General features: G+C 39.5%; 1 long non-coding RNA gene across 1 annotated transcript; it reads left to right on the top strand.

Moving 5' to 3' along the window:
• Positions 1–45: 45 nt before the first annotated feature.
• Positions 46–6,995, top strand: LOC141567126 (uncharacterized). Its single transcript, XR_012489520.1, has 3 exons — positions 46–67; positions 310–361; positions 6,849–6,995. It is a non-coding gene; the product is annotated as an uncharacterized LOC141567126 (long non-coding RNA).
• Positions 6,996–17,674: the final 10,679 nt, after the last annotated feature.

Here is a 17,674-nt window from a genome sequence, read left to right as displayed (position 1 = left end):
GACCGAGGTAGTGAGCACAGCGTACGTCACTCTCAAACTCCAGAACCGGGCATGAAGTAAAGATCCTGTAAGCTTCCAGAGGGGAAAAACGGGGCGTCCACAAAAGGACAGGAATAAGAATAACATCAAACATTTCAAAAATGCCATTAGAAGATAGACGGCAATGGAGAAATGCCTTGAAAAATCCCATGAAATCGATTTCTAACATAAAATTCTATTCTGAGCCAAACGAAATTTGCAGACACAATACATTTCAAATATATAGTTTTGACTTTTTTCTTTTTTGCTTCCCATGCCCTGTTTCTCAAGAGCAACTGGATGAGGGATCCAGGAAGTAGAGGATCTGCCAGGAAGAGAGAAGGTTAGTCTGAATAAGAGCTGCTGAGCAGCAGGGAGGCCTGGAGCAGGACGCTGGGCTCTGGAGGGAAGCTGTTTATTGTCTAAGCCATGTGTTACTTATACCTATGGCAACAGTTGGTAACATTATAGAGAAAAATGAAGAAATGATTATAGAAGCCAGGATAGAAGTCATCTTTAAAATGGAGGGTGAGGCCTGTGAGTGGGGAGAGGAGCTTCTGAGATGCTGGTACTGTTTTGCCTTTTGATCTGTGTGATGGATACATGGGTTTTTCTGTGTAACTATTTGTAAAGATATATATACACATACATACATGTATATGCCATTTTCTATATGTATTTTAAAATAAATTACTTAAAAATATTAAATTAAAATAGGTAATAAACGTGAAACCCTTAACATAGTACCTGGCCTGTGCTCCAGCTCTGCTTTTAACCAGTGCATGTCTTGGTCAAATCATTTCCCTTCTTAGGCATTGATTTTCTCATCGGCAAAACCAGCGTGCTGGGAATAGGTCATCCCTGAGATCCCGTCTAGCTCTGGTGGTCTGTGATTCTTATATCCTGTAAAGGTGGTGAGATAAGTAGTCTGACTAACAGGGAGAGCATGTGGGTGTTGAGTTAGGCAGACCTAGGTTTAGATCCCAGTGCCATGACTTACTAGCTATGTGAACTTTGTAAATTATTTAATGTCCTCAGTCTTAATTCCCAGATCTATAAAATTGGAGTAGTACCTACAAAGCAGGTCTGGTGTAAAGATGAAGTAGTGTATGTTCATGGTTCCCAAACTGTGTTGAGATGCCCTACGGCTCTGTAGTGAATTCACATGGGTACCACTACAGGATAGTGCAAATTGTTTTGAGGGAAATACAGTGACACCTGTTGGGTACAAGAGGTAGTTCACAGTTTCAACATTTGATGGTGCTACATTCCTTGATGCCTTATGTTGTATCTTCACAAAGCTGGGTTTCCAGTGTGATTTAAAGCAAGTACCATGTGAAAAATCAACATGAAACATGAAATGAGTGTGGAGTGGTGGTGTCCAATCTGATTAAGAAACTGAGCAGTGTGCATTAGGTACACAATCCCATGAATAAGTAATTGTGGTTATTTAAGAATAAAAAATAATATTTTTATTTTAATTTACATGTATCATCTTTTCCCCCAAACAACTATGTTGTTAGCATATACATAAATGCTTTTTAAGTTGTTTGGATTTAATTATTTAATAAATGGAGCTGTTAGGTATTTCTTTTGGCCTAAGGGAATGATGGAAAAACTTACTTAGACACTGTGACTCTGTGAACAAAGAACATTTGGGAACCTCTGATGTAGGGAAAGTACTGGGCACACAATAGGTGTTTAACAAATGGTAAAAATTATTAAGGAAGCGTGCACGAGGGAACACTGAGCTATCTTTTATAACAGGTTTCTAGAAGTGGTGGAAGCCAAGCTTGAATCAAGAGGGCAGATGAATCTTTATCAAAACATCACCAGCCATGGAGAAGTGCTGAATAAAGATCAGCTGAATGAGCAAAGGTGTCACAGATAAAAGGCTTTGCGAGGCACCTTGGATATGATCACCAAAGTGAATAATTATTTTTTTTCGGGGTCTCTTCCTCACAGCCTATACCCTGCACAATTTATTGCTCAAGGATTTCTCCAAGCCAGAATTCATTCTTTCCAGAGGGTTTCGGTCTTTAGTCCTGTTTTAATGTGGTTAAATTGCTGTATTGTAGAATTCGTTTGAAGAGTTGAACACAAGTTCCGACATGTTTGAGACTTGCTGGCTGCAGTCTGGGCTGGGCTCCAAGGGGCCAGGACACAAAATGGAAGGAGTCTTGAGTGTGAGTGACACTGTAATGTGAGTGAACCAGTCAGTGGGTTAGCCTCATTCACTAAGAAATAGCTGTTTTTCAGCCCTTAGGAAAACAAGAACAACAACTCACAACAGGCTTCTCTGCTACATTCTGTCAATTTTAAGTTTAAATCAATTTAGAATAAAACATTATGATCCCAGAATAACCTCTGCCTACAGTGAAAACAGGACTGTCTCCTCAAATACTCAGCTCTCAGTCTTTGGAATGAGTGGTTTTCGTGCCTTGTTTGCAAATCAGTTCTTAGATGAGTGTTAATAACTTCTGCTTCATGGAAACAAGTCAGTCTTAGAAGATGTGTCTTCCTTTCCCCTGACTTTAATCAGTAAATGCCGTTTTTGAAGCACACACAGAGCAATCCTTTGTTCTTGGTTCTATGAAACATGGGGTTTGGTAGCAAGAAGACGGGTTTACTGAGAGCTTTGCTCATTATAGGATTGAAGTCATAAACTAGAACTTTTTGGGTTTAAAAAAAAAACCAAAAGAGTCTATCTTTTGGCAGCTTGCACTAAAAATGGAGGCTGTAGCTATGATGATAGCTGCAAAAAAATATGTTTCAAAAACAAGGTCAGGGCCGGCCCGGTGGCTCAGGCGGTTAGAGCTCCATGCTCCTAACTCCGAAGGCTGCCAGTTCAATTCCTCGAGTCCCGCAAGGGGGGATGGTGGGCAGCGCCCCCTGCAACTAAGATTGAACACGGCACCTTGAGCTGAGCTGCCACTGAGTTCTGGGATGGCTCAGTTGGTTGGAGTGCGTCCTCTCAACCACAAGGTTGCCGGTTCGACTCCCACAAGGGATAGTGGACTGTGCCCCCTGCAACTAGAAAACGGCAACTAGAAAATGGCAACTGGACCTGGAGCTGAGCTGTGCCCTCCACAGCTAAGACTGAAAGGACAACAGCTTGACTTGGAAAAAAGTCCTGGAAGTACACACTGTTCCCCAATAAAGTCCTGTTCCCCTTCCCCAATAAAATCTTAAAAAAAGAAAAAAACAAGGTCAGTTTCTTGCCAATCTCCTCCAAAGTGGTTTTTTTCTTTTTCAATTTTTTTTTTTTTTTTTTTTTTTAAGATTTTATTTGGGAAGGGGAACAGGACTATATTGGGGAACAGTGTGTACTTCCAGGCCTTTTTTCTTTTTTTTTTCCAAGTCAAGTTGTCCTTTCAATCTTAGTTGTGGAGGGTGCCATTCAGCTTCAAGTTGTTGTTCTTTCAGTCTTAGCTGTGGAGGGCGCAGCTCAGCTCCAGGTCCAGTTGCCGTTTCTAGTTGCAGGGGGCACAACCCACCATCCCTTGTGGGATTCAAGGAATCGAACTGGCAACCTTGTGGTTGAGAGGACGTGCTCCAACCAACTGAGCCATCCAGGAGCTCAGCGGCAGCTCAGCTCAAGGTGCCGTGTTCAATTTTTAGTTGCAGGGGGCACTGCCCACCATCCCTTATAGGACTCGAGGAATCGAACTGGCATCCTTGTGGTTGAGAGCCCACTGGCCCATGTGGGAATCGAACTGGCAGCCTTTGGAGTTAGGAGCATGGAGCTCTAACCGCCTGAGCCACCGGGCCGGCCCCTCGTCCAAAGTGTTTTGATTTTTATTATTCCTTTTGGTCTTTGTCCCTCTGACAGTTCCACTGCAGATTTAGAACAAGACTGACTTTGCCTCCTCTTCTCTGACTCTCCCTTATGAATCTGTTGCAGGTAGCTCCTTTTTCATCCAAAAGTCACCAAATAATAATTTTTTGGGGTGAGGAGTTCTAAACCTTCTTATAACCATTGTACACTACGTATGCTTAAGAAAAATGTTAGGAAAAAGTCTATTGTTCCCCATCCATCCTTTTTTTAAATTTGAAAATAAGGAGCAGTAGGGGAGCAAGGGGTCCCCGTGAGGTCTGTGTTCCAGACGAGGGTTAATTTACTCTCGTGAAAGCCTTGCCCATAGTAATGTCAGCCAATGGGGGCTCACCCTGGTGAGGTAATGCTTTCTTCCCGCACTTCATTGGTTGTCCTTCTCCTTACTTGGTGTTCTCCCAGAGGCTGGGAAGTGAAGTGGGCTTGTTTTAGGGATAATGGGAGCTTTTTTCTCGGGCCATTCACTTGGCTGTATGGAACCTTCCGGTAGCATGGCTAATACAGCGAGTTGCTGTCAACGGACGGTGCTTAGACAAGTACTTAGAGCCACTGGGGAAAATCTCAGGTTCCCCTTCTCGAGCAGTTCGATGTCCTGTAACTTGAGCCAGCTCTTCTACCTGGGGCTGCAGGGGTGTCTTCTAGTCTGGCCCTTTGTCCCCATCCCTTTGTCAGCAACTAGGATTCTCAGCATTGGGACCATGTGTGCAATGAGAGAACATGTGATGCTAAACTCCGAGGAGCTGAGAGAAAAGCCAGCCAGTCATACAGGATGACTATATCCCATAATGCTTGTCATCCTGCCACCTTGGGGCCCAGCAGTGTGTTACTTCTTAACCCTCTTTGGCCCAGGAGTAGCAGCGGTGGTTGTGAGTCAGGCTGGTTGCCTCTATAGCTCCCCCACAAAGCTGGAGGAGTGATGATGGGGGAAACTGAGGCATCTTTCCAGCCATCTCACCTCTGTCCATTGCCTTTTACTTTGTCTCCCTCCGTCCTGGGAAATTATGTGGTCTGCATTGTCATGACTGGTGTAGACCTTTGGACAAAGAAACAATTGTTCAGCTGTGTTGCTGAAAGGACTTGGAGAATCTTTGGCCTTCCTTTTACATCAAAATCTGTCTAAACTTCCTGGGAAGGTGGGAGGAAGCATTGGATTCTAGGTTGTGTGCAAATATGGAAACTGAGGCTGGAAGGGGAAGTAATTGTGGACGAGGTGGGGATAATAGGTGAGTGCTTGTCTTTGACAACCAGACTAATCTTTGTGCTTAAACTCATGCTCCTTTTCTCACACTTAAGCATTAGACAACAAAGACGCAAGAGGGTATACCCAGTATGGCTGAACTCTCTGAAGAAGTTTTCAGGGCTAACTTGTTAAGAAGGGAACATTTGTACACCTGAATAGGACCCTACAACCACATGGGAAAAAATTATTAGGTAGAAACTTCTAAAAAAGAATTGAAGCAGAACATATCCTGTGGAGTCTGAGAGCAGCGGGTGACAGAATTCCAAAATAAATGAATTACTTAGGCAGCTCTGTGGAGCCAGCGATTGATCTGATTTGAAACATAATTTAGTTCTAAGCATCAGTCCTCTAACCTTCATGGTTGAACTTCACATAGTGAGATTCTGGGAGTTGAAGGGAATGAAATTTTACTCCATTTGCCACCTAATCTTGGGAAAGTGGCTCTTTTTCTGTGACCCAGTTTAACTGTCTTGAAATAGGAGAATCACCCTGAATTCAAAGGAAGATTTTGTGAGTGAAAGGCTCACCCTAAGTATTTAAAAGGGTGGAGGTGGCATTTAAGATTCTAATAATATTGTCTGAAGCATCCTGAAACTAACTCCGCCCATAGGATAAAGGTCTCCCCATGCTGGTCTCATTCACCCCTCCCACCCCCAACCACAATCCTCCCTGTTAGAGATCTGGCCCTCCCTAGATTAGATATATCACAGAGAACAAAGAAAGACCAGGAAGAAAATGAAGAATGAAAAGTAGGAGGCTTTCAGGTTGAATTTGCAATCATAATAGTGTTTGCAGGATGAACCAGATAAAACATGTGAAAATGTTTTGTAACATGTTAACATGATAACGAAAGGGAGTTTTGCTCCTCAGAAGAATAGGAACTATGTTCTATTCACTGGACCTCCAGTGCCCAGCCCACTGTGTGACACATAGGCCTTAAAACAAAACAAAAACAACTTTTTATTATTGGAAAGGTTTAATTATACAAAGGTAGAAAGACTAGTTTGATGTACCTACACATACCCTGCTTCAAGCTCTTACCAACTCATTACATAGGCATTTAAGTAATGCTTTTGGAAGGGAGTTTGGCAGTTTCTTAGACATTTAAACCCCATCCTCCTTTTTTTTCCTTTTCTTGAAGATTATGATAAACATGAACAATAAAATCCGAAAATTACATTTCCTGTACTTCACAGGATGAGATTCTGGGAGTTGAAGGGAATGAAATTTTACTCCATTTTGCTACCTAATCCTGGGAAAGTGGCTCCTTTTCTGTGACCCACTTTAACTGCCTTGAAATAGGAGAATCATTACGTTAATTACATTTGAGAAAAACAGAGGTGAAATTCTTAGGGACACTTTTCATTCTGGGTCAATAAAAGGACTATAAAATAAACATCTTGATTGTAGAAAGAGCAAAAACTCAAACGGACTGTTTGCTGCTCATGTTGGTGATTGATAGTTCGTCCATCCTCAGGGTTTTTTAAAAAAATATTAGCATGGCTGGTAGGTGTTGGGAAGAGACTGGAAACCATACACGTTCCTAGGGCTGACTGGTCTGGCCATCAGCTCTCTGCTCTGACTGTGATATGGTGGAATGGGGGCAAGGTCTCCATGTTTCCTGGTGTTTCTATTTTATCTTCGACCCTTGTCCTTCGGGTTGGTTCTTTATCTCTAAAGACACAGATAATAGGCAGTCAAATCCAATATATTTGCCCGAACAGTCTTTTGGCAGTTTTCAACCTTGTTTTCCAGGAAGACCAGGGTGGTGAAAAGCTTTCCAGTGGTCCTGACTGAGACATATGCGTAGCTATGAGGCTGTGAGGGTTTGGGTAAGTCACTTCCTTTTGGTGTTTCCACGTGTGGGTAAAATGAGGCTTTTTGGTAGAGTGATATAGTGGAGAAAGTGCAGCCTTAGAGTAAAAGAGACCAGTAAAAACGAACAGGGTTTGAATTTGATCTCTATATGTTTCTCCTCTTTCTCACCTGCAAAATGGGTTGTTTTAGACAAAAAATATTTTAAAGCATCTAGTGCAGTGGCTGGCGCATAACCAAGTGCTCAATATATAGCAGCCACTCTTATGATCAAAATAAGGAAGTTGTAAGCAGAAAAACAGGCAATGGTGATGGATAGGTAATTCACTGAATAAAAAATACTGTATTTTTCAGTGTATAATGCGCACCCACATTTTTGGCCCAAACTTTCAGGGGGAAAAATCTTTTGTTTTAATTTTTTAATTCAAATTTTTATTTGTTTATATTTAGGTACTTGCTTTTTGTATTATAAAAGAATTTTGCGTTTATTTATTTAATTTTACACTTTTAACTCATAGGCATAAATAAAAGAATTAAAAACCTTTACATAGATATGGAATTAGTACTACCCATGTATAATATGCATCCTTATTTTCCCCTCACAAATTTGGGCAAAAAAGTGCAGTATACGTGACAAAATACAGTATACTAAATCTCACTTGTAATTAGGGAAATGCAAGTTAAATAATGTGCACCATTGTTTTTGCTTATCAAATTGGTGAAAAGCAAAAATATACATAATATCCACTGTTGGTGAAAGTTTAAGTAAATAGTCATTCTCCTATACTGTTCATAAAGCCCTTCCGAGGTAGATTGGTAGTATCTATCAAATTTTAAATATGTTAATCTTTAACTCAACAATTTTGTTTTTTGAAATTTGTTATACACAAATATATACGAGTATACAAATATTTATTGCACTACTGTTTTTAGTAGAGAAAACTGGCAACAACTTAAATTTACTAATATGGACAGATTTCTATAGAATATTATGTGTAAATAACATGTTATAGAACATTATTGTCTGATTCCACTTATGTTAAGAAAAACAATTGTGTGAGTGTGTGCATTTTATAATTGTGTGAAAAGAAGTCTGAGAGTACATATCTTATAAAATTTATTTTTAGGGAGTAGGATTACAGGATAAAGAGAGAATTTTGCCTTTTATTCTTTATTCTTCTAGTTTTTTTGAAATTTTCCAATGACTATATATCATTTTTGTACAGCAGATCCTCAACGTCATTTGTTCGATGTTGTTTTATTACAAAACCGAGGAAAAATATCGATTCCCAGCCAGGGCCACTCTCTGTGTGGATCTTGCATGTCCCCCAGGTCTGTGTGGGTTTTCTCCGCTTACTCCAGTTTCTTCCCACATCCCAAAGATGTGCACGTGAGGTGAACTGGGGTGTCTAAGTTGTCCCAGCATGTGTGTGTGTGTGCGTGTGAGTAGTGGAAGAGTATCCTGTCCAGCATGGGTCCTGTCTTACACCCTGATATGCCAGGATGGGCTCAGGCCACTCTTGACCCTGAACTGGAATAAGCCTGTTGGAAAATAATTATCTTACTTGTTTTTGTTAATCTTTTTAATTTTTTTTAAAAATTTTTATTTTTTATTGGGGAACAGTGCGTTTTTCCAGGACCTATCAGCTCCAAGTAAAGTTGTTGTCTTTCAATTTAGTTGTGGAGGATGCAGCTCAGCTCCAAGTCCTGTCGCCGTTTTTTTTTTTTTTCAGTCTTAGTTGCAGGGGACGCAGGCCACCATCCCATGTGGGAATTAAACCAGCAACTTTGTTGTTAATAGCTCATGGCTATAACCAACTGAGCCATCCGGCTGCCCTGTTAATCTTTCTTAAATGTGTATATAGCTCACATTTATGTCTATGTTTAATAGTAGAAGTGTTGGAGGTCTTTATTTAGAAGTTTGGTGATGTTTTTGTCACCAGAAATATGCCATAGGAACTTAACTCTTGTTTATATGAATGGTAAAATTGGCTTATATATCATTTTGCTTAAAGTCGATTTCCAAGAACCTATTGATGACATTAAGCAAGGACTTACTGTATTTGAAAAACAATTATTAAAAAAATGGTGGTGGTATGAATTAGACCAACTCTCAGTCCCTTTGTGAGGACTTGTTTAGATCCAACACCATAGTTGGATGGAGCCAAGAACTCCTTAGCTCTGGAAGGGTGTAAACAGCTTGTATGTAAGAAGCGAAACATCTCTTTATGCTTTGGGGCTTGGATTATTGGACTAGTGAACCCAAGTGACCTCTCCTGAAAATAGCAGGACTTCATGGGAGCAACGGAGAGGTGTGTTAGTAGCCTTCTGTCCTGCCCAGGGTACACTGTTAAAGACAGTCAAGTCCTGGGCTTCCTTGGAATAGTCAAGGCAGTCTCAGAGTTGCAGTACCTCAGGCTCCAAGGCTCCTGGGCTGGCACATAACCTTCCGAGTTCATCTGTCTGTCTCTTTGCTTCCTCTCTGGTCAGCATGTCAGATTTTATCAGATACGCCAGATTCCTAACAATGAAATTCCTCTTTAGGTCTCAGGGAGCTTTCTTGGATTACAGGTGCCCACCAACTTCTCTGTGGTTAGCACATTTAGCTCCTACCACTGTGCACAACATCTGGGTGAGAAAACAGACAAAACCTTTTATTTAAGATAGGGGTGGGGCTGAAAAAAGGGGGATCTTGTTTTCCTGCCTTTGGATAACATGCCCCAACTCTGAAAAGAGATTACACGCACTTAAGAAAAGCATCAGTTTAATATCCTTCAGAACTCCCCTATTTTTACATTGCACACAGAGGGGGAATGGTGCCAAAGGTCTGCATGGGATGCAATGGTACTACATTTCATCACATTGCTGAATATTTTAACATTTAAAATTGTGAACAGTATCTACATAAGAGTATATCGTGTATATAGACATAGTTTGAAGGATAATTATGAAAAACAAAATCCATGTGGGAGCATTTGAGATTTTGCTCCCTGGCATATGTTGTCAGTTTGACTCAAATAAACTCACAAAAATTCAAAAAAATAAATAAATCCCATGTACTGTCCACCTAGCTTGAGAAGTAGGATATTACAAAACCTCTGAAGGTCCGTGGTGGGGCATCCAGCACTGTGGTGCACATTGGGCACTGCACAGAGGTCCTTGCCAAGCGGAGGGAGATTTCCTCCTGGAGAATGGGGCCTTTTCCTTGGTGCAAAGGCTCTGCCTGCCGCTAGCTTATTGTTTTCTGACTCATCTGCCCAGAGAACGATCCTTTTTCTAGTTCGTGTAGAAGTGACTTACAGGCTAGGACAGCCCTGTCCTGGGGGATCCCACCGATGTGCTTCACACCCTTCACTGGAAGTAACAATTATACTGAATTTTGGATGAATTATTCTCTTATTTTTCTTTAGCATATTACAAGTATGTATCCCTCAATCATCTACCTCTCTTTTTTTCCTCCTAAAAATGCTATTTGCTGTTGTATTAGTTTTTTAGTGTTGCTCTAACAAATTGCCCCAAACTTAGTGGCGTAAAACAACGAAAATTTATATGTGGAGGCAGACCTGTGTGGGAAGTCTGAACCTTCCGCTCCATTTGTCTGTGAACCTAAAACTGCTCTAAAGTCTGTTTTTAAAAGAAGGCATTAAGTACTAGCATTAAGGGAAGCTGGGAACTCTCTGTACAATCTTTGCAACTTTTCTGTAAATCTACAATTACTCCAAAATAAAAAATGAAAAAACCTCACAAATGTATTATCTAATGGTTCTGTAGGTCAGAAGTCTGATTTGGGTCTCACTGGGCTAAAATCAGGGCTCTAGGCGAAAATGTAGGGGCCTCTAGGAGAGAATCCATTTCCTTGCCTTTTTAGTTTCTAGAGGCTTTCCATATTCCTTGGCTCCCCCTTCCCTCTTGAAAGCCAGAAATGGCTGGTTGAGTCAGTCTCTCCAACCTCTCATCACATCTAATCACTACAACCTCTCTGTTGCCTTCCTCTTCCATTTATAAAGACCCTGTGTTTACATTAAGCCATTCAGATAATCCAGGATAATCTCCCCCTCTCTGGATCAGTTGATTAGCGACCTTAACTCCCCTTTGCCATGTAACCTAACACATTCACAGGTTCCAGGGAGTAGAACGGGGACATCTTCGGGATGTCATTATTCTGTCTACCACAGCCATCTCTGTGTACTCCTTTGTCACATGCTTGTTCTGCCCACCATCTGAAAAACTAGTGTCCTTTTGTTTTACAGCTGGCTCACTCTATCTTTGTCAAAGCTGAGTTGTTTTCTGAGTAAGTGAAAAGAATAAATACCCTTATCTGATAGAGTGACAGTGTTTGGACACAAAGTCGCTATTAAATGTATTCTCTGGACATTAAACTATGGGCATTTATCAATACTTCCAAGTTGAACATCAGGAGTAAATAAGGTAATTCAGCTACTACTACTTTAGCTCCTCATTGTTTCCAACTTTTTAAACTGAAAAATAAACATGTAAAATCAGGGCAGGAACTGTTAATGTACAGTATAAACAAGAATTCTAAAGCAAACGCCTGTGTAACCACCACCAAGTCAATGAATAGGATGTTGAGAACACCCCTCACCCCCTTGTGGTCCTGTGTATACTTACCTCCTATCTCCTTTAGCAATAAACCACGACCCTAACTTTTATGGTAATCGGTTGCTTGCCTTTTCTTTGTAGTTTTACCACCCATGTATGTACCTCCAAATAGTATAGTTGCGTTTTGTCTGATGTTGAACTACATAAGAGAGCCATACTATATGCTTCTTTTGTATTTTATTTACCTTCTATATAATAAAATTCAACCATGCTCTTACCTATAGGTTTAGTCTAGTTCACTCATTTTTTCACTGCCGTACGTACATTGTATGGTACGTTCTTCTGTGGCTGCAATTTTGTGCTGTTTCCATTTTCAGGCTATTACAATCAATGCAGCTGTGAACATTTTTGCACATATATTCTGGTACCTATGTGCACATAGTTATCCAGGGTATATACTCAGGAGTGGAATTGCTTAGAGTTTTTATGTCTTTAAATTAGTGGATAATGCTAAATTGTCTTCCTTCTAGTAGTGAATGAGAGATTCTATTGCTCCACATCTTTGCCAACACTTGGCATTATCAGACATTAATTTCAGCCTTTCTGGTGGGTGTATTGTGGTCGTATTTCATTTTAGTTTGCTTATCTCTGGATACTAATATGGTTGAATGTTATTCATGCATTTATTGGTCATTTGGATTTTTTCTTCTGTGCAGAACCTATACGAAAAAGTGGGTTTTTTGGGAGCAATTTCATATTGGATTATCTGTTTTTAAATTTTTAAAATTGATTTCAGGGAGTTCTTTATATAATATAGATAATAGTCTTTTATTTTTGGTTAAATGCTTTATAACTAACTTTTCCAGTTCTTTGACTTGAGTTTCACTCTTTATGGCGTTAAATATAATGCAGCTGAATTTATCAATCTTTTCCCTGTGGTGAGAGAGTTTATTTTGTTTAAGAATCATGAAGACATTCTTCTGTTATCTTTCCTTTAAAGTTTGTTTAAAATACTTTTATTGTGAAATATTCATATATAAAAATGCCCAAAACAAAGATACACAGCTCAAGAATAATACAAACACCGATGTAACCACCACTCAAGAAATAGAACATGGTTTAGCACCCAGATAACGCACTCTTGTCCTTCCTCCCAAAAGAACCACTACCATGACTTCTATATGAATCACTTCTTGGCCTTTTTTTAAAAAAATAGTTTTCCACCTAAATGTGTATCCCTAAACGTGATGGTTTAGTTTTGTTTTTTTCTGAGAAATAATTATGTTTAGCTTTAATTAAAAATAAAACAACATGGGATTTTGTTTTTGAACTTTTTGAAGAATAAAATACATACGGAGAAGTGTACAGATCCTAGAATACAGCTGGATGAATTGTCCCTAAGTGAATATACTCATGCAACCCTCTCCTAGGTTAAGATGTGCAATATTCCCTCATGACTCCTCTCTTAATCACTAACTCCTTCCTTCCCCCAAAAGGCTTCCCTCTTTAACCACTATCCTGACTTGTAAATCCAGTTTAGTTTTCCCTGCTTTTGAAATTTATTTAAATGGGATCATACAGTATGTGTTTGGGTCTGGCTTCCTTCATTTAAACTATTTTTATGTGATTCATCATGTTGTTACTTGTAGCTGTAGTTTGTTCATTTTCATTGTTGTGTAGTATTATGTGGTATAAATATACTAGAATTTATTTATCATTCATAGCTACTTAAGTTTCCATTATGAAAAATGCAGATATGCATATTTTTGTACATGTCTTTCAATGCCTATGTGCACACATTTTATTGTGTATGAGTAACACTGATGAAGTTTAGGGGATGTGTATACTACATGAGTTTGACAAATATGTATACTTTTTTTTTTTTTTAAAGATTTTATTGGGGAAGGGGAGCAGGATTTTATTGGGGAACAGTGTGTACTTCCAGGCCTTTTTTCCAAGTCAAGTTGTCCTTTCAGTCTTAGCTGTGGAGGGCGCAGCTCAGCTCCAGGTCTTAGTTGCCTTTGCTAGTTGCAGGGGGCACAGCCCACCATCCCTTGTGGGAGTCGAAACCGGCAACCTTGTGGTTGAGAGGACGCGCTCCAACCAACTGAGCCATCCGGGAGGCAGCTCAGCTCAGCTCAAGGTGCTGTGTTCACTCTTAGTTGCAGGGGGCGGAGCCCACCATCCCTTGCGGGACTCGAGGAGTTGAACTGGCAAATTTGTGGTTGAGAGCATACTGGCCCATGTGGGAATCGAACCGGCAGCCCTTGGAGTCAGGAGCATGGAGCTCCAACCACCTGAGCCACCGGGCCGGCCCAATATATATACTTTTAATATTTTTTTTTTTGAAGTTTAACCCTTCTGTGTTCTTATGTTTTAAGTATGTCTGCAGTACATAACATTTAGTTGCACTTAAAAACTCTGGTTTGACATTTTTTGCCTTTTCATTGAAGAGGTAATAGTTTCACATTGATTGTAATTACTCATATATTTATTACTCATATATTGTATTTACTCATATATTGTATTTATTTCTGCTATTATTTTACAAGTTGTCCTGATCTTAAAATTTTTTATCCATTTTTTTAAATTAAGTTCTTCCCATTCTGTTTTATTCCCTGTAATAAACTGGAAATTTTACATATTGTTTTATTTATTTTAGTGATTACATAGAAATTTTGACATGCATATTTAACTCAACAAATTATAAACTTGATGTATTTAGCATCCCCTTAAACAACACAAAGCCTTAGAATATACTTTAACTCCATTCACCTTCTCCCAATATATGTAAAATTATCCAGTAATAGTTGAATTTAGACATTATTGCTATTATCTTAGACAGCCAATGTTTGTTTGGGTTTATAGCATATTTACAATTCTCTTTGGTCACCAATACTTCTTGCATTTTAGATCTTCCTTCTAGGATTACTTTCCTTTTTCCATATGTACACATCCTTTGGCATTACCTTTAATGAACATTTGTTGGATTGGTAGTAAAGTCTTTCTTTTTTTAAATATGAATTTTATCTGATTTTTCAAATCTTATATTACCTGAAAATGTTTGTATTTTATTCTCATCCTTAAAATGTAGTTTCACTGAATATAGAATTTGGAGTTGATGTCAATTTTCTCTTAACATTCTGAAGATACATTTTGATTTTTTTTTTTATTGGGAAATATTGGGGAACAGTGTGTTTTTCCAGGGCCCATCAGCTCCAAGTCGTTGTCCTTCAATCTAGTTGTGGAGGGCGCAGCTCAGCTCCAGGTCCAGTTGCTGTTTTAATCTTTAGATGCAGGGGGCACAACCCACCATCCCATGTGGGAATTGAACTGGCAACCTTGTTGTTGAGAACTGGTGTTCTGATGAACTGAGCCATCTGGCTGCCCCTGAAGACACATTCTGATGTCTTTTGACTTCTATTGTTGCTGTTGAAATATCAGCTGTCAGCCAAATTGTCATTTCTTTGAAGATTAATCTGTCTTTTCTTGCTGTAATTTTAGGATCCCCTCTTTTTCTCTGATATCCTGACCTTTCACTAAGGTCAGGTGACTAAGTGTGGATTTCATTTTATTTTTTCAACATGGCAATTTTTGGTACTCCAGAATTTAGGACATTTATCAATTTTGAAAAATGTTTAGCCATTATTTCTTTGAATATTGCCTTTCCTCCATTCTCTCTAATATCATCTTATTGGATTCTATTTAGACATTTGTTGAATCTTCTTAGCCTACCCTCCATGCATCTCAACCTCTTTCATATTTTCCATTTCTTTGTCCTTCTGTGTTATATTGTGCAAGTTCTTCAGATGATCTTTCAGTCAACTAATTCTCCCTTTAACTGTCAAATCTGATGGTTAACCTGTCCTTTGGGTTTCTAATTTCAATAACGGTGTTCTTTAAGTCTGTAAGTTCATTTGGCTTTTTTCAAAAATCTGCCTGGTGAATTTTGACAGTCTCTCATTCCCTTATTATTTTTGTTTCCTCTAATTCCTTTAAAAATATTAAACATACTGAAGAAAAAACTGTTTATCTACTCATACTACTTCTGACACCAAATGCGTGGTTTTTCCACACCAAACAGTTCTTGAATTCTCTGTGGACACCAACTGGGTGTCCTACAATTTAATTCAATTCTGACACTAACCACTTGGAGTTAGTGTGGAGCCCAAGACTCAGTCCCACCAGACTGCCCCCCACAACAACTTCAGATACCAATTCAAAGTAGTGGGTCTACAGGTTACCCACACTTCTGTCTGACTTGGCTATTCATCAGGGGTTCCCATGAGCCTCTCCTCAGGTTTGATAATCTGCTATAATGGCTCACAGAACCCAGGGAAATACACTACTTTCTATTACTGGTTTATTGTAAAGAATATTATAAAGGATACAAATGAACCAATGAAGAGGTATATAGGGTGAGATCCAGAAGGTTCCTGAGCTTAAGAGCGTCTGTCTCTGAGGATTTTTGGGGGAACCACTATCCCAGCTCATAGATGCATTCACCAAACCAGAAGCTCATCAAATCTTGTTCAAAAGTTTTTGTAAGGCAACTAAATAATCCTTTTATACACATACAGTAAAGTTTTCTATTTCTCTAAAGAAATTTTTTTTTATAGAGCTTAATCACCAGCTCCCTTCCTTTCACTGGAGGTCAGGGGTGGGGCTGAAAGTTCCACCCTCTAATCATTTGGTCTTTCTGGCATCAGCCCCATCCTGAGGCTGTCTAGGGGCCACACCTTAAATCACCTCATTAGCCTAAACTCAGGTGTGATGAAAAGGAACTTGTTATGAATAATAAAATATACTCCTCTTACCCCTATCACTCAAGAAATCACAAGGAGCTCTGTGCCAGGAACCTTATATCAATGTCCCACATATACTTTCTTTATATTCTGTATCTGAACTACAATATTTGCAGTCATTGCAGGTATTATTCTGAAGTTCATTATTTCCTTGTGTTTTTGATGATAATTTATTATGAGGTCATATTTCTTGGAACCTTATCTGTAGAATATCCAGAAAAGATTTACTTTTGCTTATATAGGGTTCCTGGGGGCACTAAAGTGAACACCGTCATAGTTTTTAGCTCAGGATTTTCTGCGTCACACAGGTAGTGTGAAATTCTGGCTCCCCACAATACGCTTGCAAACTTGTTTAGGAATTCGCAGAGGAGAATTGTTTTCTTTTTTTCTATTCTATCCATAGTTAAGGTGAAGACAGTCAGATATCTTTATCCTTTCCCTCTGTAGATTAGGGTTTTTTCTTGTTTTCCAACTGAGGATACAGCTCTTCAGGGATCTTAGTTTTGGGGAGGTCGCCAATATGATATATGGGCAAGATGCCTGGGGCCTGGAGAATAGGGATGCCTTATTTAACTCAGATAAGGTCACAGAAGCTGCCCAGGTGAAGTGACACTTAGGACACATAAGCAAATGAAGGCTTATTGAACAATAAGCGGGAGTGCCATGCAACAGACATAATTACACTGTGGTCACCACAAGGCAGGTGTGTTCACTGCTGTGTCTCCAGCACTTTATACAGTATCTAGCACAGACTCGATGCCCAATAAATATTTTTAAGTATATGAATGAGTAAGAAGTATCAAAGTATTCCAGGGGGAGGAAAACAATTATAAAGCAAAGAAGAAGAAACAAATAGCAAACCCTTACTAACAACAAACTTGGTTAAACTAAGGGACATTTAGTGTTTTTATGGTACTTGTTTTTGGTAAAACACTTATTTAGGATACAGACAGTGCGATACTCTACTAGGGATAATGAGACACATGTGTAATAACTGTAGCGCTTCTCCCCTGTGTACACAGTTTGGTTTCTCTCTGACTATGAAAGCCTAAAATAAGGGTGTGAGCCTTCGTGCTTCAGAGCTTCTCTGCTGATGAGCTTGGGAATTGGGAAAACACAAAATGCTTCTGCAAATCATCATACCTTTGTTTTTAGTGGAAAAGAGCAGTCAGATATAAAATGTTTGGCAAAAATATGGTTGTAGGTAGTTAGATTGCAATCTGCAAATATTTGGGTGGTCAGTTTGCCACAGAAGGTATGGTCCTAATAGGAGGAGTTTGAAAAGGAGCCTGGCTGGTCAAATGGTAGGAAGACCCAAAACCGTAAGGCCCCTAAGGAAGAGGTAGGGTATGCAGAATGGCGAGACCTTCGTACCTGGGTTTCTGGCTACGGGAGCAGTGG

Source organism: Rhinolophus sinicus, linkage group LG10, assembly GCF_036562045.2.
Source record: "Rhinolophus sinicus isolate RSC01 linkage group LG10, ASM3656204v1, whole genome shotgun sequence".
Lineage (NCBI taxonomy): Eukaryota > Metazoa > Chordata > Mammalia > Chiroptera > Rhinolophidae > Rhinolophus > Rhinolophus sinicus.
Note: the sequence above shows the minus strand (reverse complement) of the source record. Positions and strands in the feature narration are given on the sequence as shown.